At 36.6% G+C, this 3,152-nt stretch overlaps 1 non-coding gene across 1 annotated transcript; it reads right to left on the bottom strand.

The window, feature by feature from the left end:
- Window positions 1–310: 310 nt before the first annotated feature.
- Window positions 311–415, bottom strand: LOC115030666 (U6 spliceosomal RNA). Its single transcript, XR_003836272.1, has one exon. It is a non-coding gene; the product is annotated as a U6 spliceosomal RNA (small nuclear RNA).
- Between the last annotated feature and the right edge of the window lie 2,737 nt (window positions 416–3,152).

The raw sequence follows: 3,152 nt of genomic DNA, 5'->3' as shown, positions 1-3,152 counted from the left end.
ATTGGTTTTGTCGTGGAATACCTTGGTTTCTCCATCTATGGTAATTGAAAGTTTGGCTAGGTATAGTAGCCTGGACTGGCATTTGTGTTCTCTTAGTGTCTGTATAACATCTGTCCAGGATCTTCTGGCTTTCGTAGTCTCTGTTGAAAAATCTGATGTAATTCTGATAGGCCTGCCTTTATATGTTACTTGACCTTTTCCCCTTACTTCTTTAATATTCTATCTTTATTTAGTGCCTTTGTAGTTCTGATTATTATGTATCGGGAGGAATTTCTTTTCTGGTCCAGTCTATTTGGAGTTCTGTAGGCTTAAAAATATGGAACGCTTCATGAATTAGTGTGTCATCCTTGCACAGGGGCCATGTTAATCTTCTCGTATTGTTCCAATTTTAGTATATGTGTTGCCGAAGGAGCACAATTCTACCACTTCTATAAGCATGTGTCTTTAGGGAAAGGTTAAAATACAGGTACTTGAGGAGCCATGTGAGTGGGGGATGTAGTAAGAATGAATGAGATATGTAAATATGGGGGATGAGCTCAAGTGAGAAGCAGTTACATACCCACACTCAAGCTCCTCTTTCAAATTATTCTCAAAAGGTAAAGAAAGGAACCAAAAATTGAGCAGCTTCTTCAAAGTTTAGATTCCAGAGACTGTCTAGAAGACATGGCAGAATGCAGAAGGTACCTTCTCAGGGTTAGTACCATATTCCAAAGCAGTCAGAGAATGGATAGCACGCCATTGTTCAGGTGTCACTGAAACAAGCAAGCAACAGGGGTGGACTAAGGAGTGTTATTGACCACAGACACTGAAGACTATTTTTTAAATTAGACATACCTGATGTATAATAGAGATATTTTGATGTGGATTTTAGCAAGAGGGCTGAGAAAAGAGAAGGAATCAGAAGTAAACAGGGTATACCCCAGGGCATGGGTGTGGGCTTCTCAAAGAAACATTTCACTGACAAGGGTTATGAGAGTCACTGGTTAATACATTACATTTTGTAATACAATAGTGAAAAGCATTTAAACACAAACTTGTGACAAATATGACTAGATTAGTGTTTCAGATACAATTAGTTATTTAATGAAATTAAAATAATTTAAAAGGTAGGTAATGCAATTGACTAAACATTTAGGAGAAAAATCTAACTTAAAAGCCAATAGTAGTAATAATAAGAGGATGAAGGAGGAGGAAGAGAAGAAGAAGAAAAAGAAAGAAGCTCAAAATAATGAATGGTTTTGTTCCCTCATAATAAAAAAAATCATAGAGCTCAAATCCATTCCTACCAAGAATAAAACTAAAATTAAAAATTTCATGTGTAAATGATCATGTTTATAATGCTCTGGGAAAAGTTTAACCACAAACCTTAACAAAACTGCTCTCATTATCACTGTTACAAGTACACAAGTTTACTTGTTTGTTTGTTTGTTTGTTTGTTTTGTTTCTTTAATCTGTCTTTTTATGCGACAGTGTTTAAAATTTAATAGTTGAACTATAAAATGTCCATTTTTTCTCCATTTTTGTCTATGATAATAAAATGAGCCAAAACAAAAACAGAAGTAATAACTATAAAGATTCATATTCTTTCCTACCAAGAATAAAGCTAGAAATTCTGTATTCCTAGAAGAAATTTAACCCATGTAATGTAGCTGGGACTTCAGGTAGATCTATTTCCAATTTTCTGAGGAACCTCTAGCTTGATTTCCAGAGTGCTTGTACCAGTTTGCAATCCCACCATCAATGGAGGAGTGTTCCTCTTTCTCAACATTCTTGCCAACATATGCTGTCACCTGAGTTTTTATTCCTGGCCTTTCTGGTTGGTGTAAAGTGGAATCTCAGGGTCCTTTTGATTTACATTTCCCTGATCACTAAGGACTTTCAACATTTCTTCAAGTGCTTCTGGGCCATATTAGATTCCTTTATTGTGAATTCTCTTTTTAGCTCCATACCCCATTTTTGATAAGGCTGTTTAGTTTTTTGGAGGTTTGCTTCTTCAGTTCTTTATATATTTTGGATATTAGCCCTCTATTGGATGTGGGGTTAGGGAAAATATTTTTCCCAAATTTTTCATGAAGTCTTATTTATCAATTCTTAATCTTAGAACCAAAGTCATTAGAGTTCTTTTTAGGAAACCCCTCCCAGCCCACTGGCCACCAGCCCCTGTGCCAATGAGCTAGAGGACTTCAGGGCTCTTTTCCACTTTCTCTTCTATTGGATTCAGTATATCTATCTGGTTTTATGTTGAAGTCCTTGATCCACTTGGACTTGAGCTTTGTGCAAGGTGACAAATACGGATATATTTTTCTACATACCAACTGTCAGTTAGACCAGCACCATTTTTTGAAGATGCTTTCTTTTTTTCCATTATATATTTTTGGCTCCATTGTCAAAAATCAAGTGTCTATAAGTGTGTAAGTTAATTTCTGGGTCTTCAGTTCTACTTAATTGATGGATCTGTCTGTCTCATGTAGTTATTATCACTATTGCTCTGTAGTACAACTTGAGGTCAGGGACAGTGATTCCCCCAGAAGTTCTTTTATTGTTAAGAATTGTTTTCGATATCCTGGATTTTTTGTTTTTCCATATGGAATTGAGAATTGCTTTTTCCATGTCTGTGAAGAATTGTATTGGAATTTTAATGAGGACATGTTGAGTCTATAAATTGCTTTTGGTAGGACACCACAAGGGCATGTGCTCCACTATGTTCATAGTGGCCTTATCTGTGATAGTCAGAAGCTGGAAACAAGCCAGATGTCCCACAATGAAAGAATGGATACAGAAAATGTATTCATTTACACAATGGAATACTACTCGGCTATTAAGAATGAGGACATCATTAGTTTTGTAGACAAATGGATGGAACTAGAAAATATCATCCTGAGTAAGGTAGCTCAGACCCAAAAACACATGCATGATATGTACTCACTAATAAGTGGATATTAGCCAAAAAAAAATTATAGAATAACTAGGATACAATCCAGAGAACGCAAGGATGCTAACAAGCAGAAGGGTCCAAGTGAAGATGCTTCAATTCCACTTGAGAGGGAGATTAAAGCAATTGCTGGAGGGAGAGGGAAGGAAGAAACTGGATGGGAGATGTGAGGATGGGGGAAGGGGAACAAGATCAGGTGGGGGGGGGCAGGAGAGAAGCC

The sequence above is a fragment of the Mus caroli genome, unplaced genomic scaffold (genome assembly GCF_978045245.1).
Source record: "Mus caroli unplaced genomic scaffold, Mus_caroli_1 scaffold_3, whole genome shotgun sequence".
Classification (NCBI taxonomy): Eukaryota; Metazoa; Chordata; class Mammalia; order Rodentia; family Muridae; genus Mus; species Mus caroli.
The sequence above is the reverse complement of the archived record's forward strand: the minus strand, read 5'-3'. Positions and strand labels throughout refer to the sequence as shown.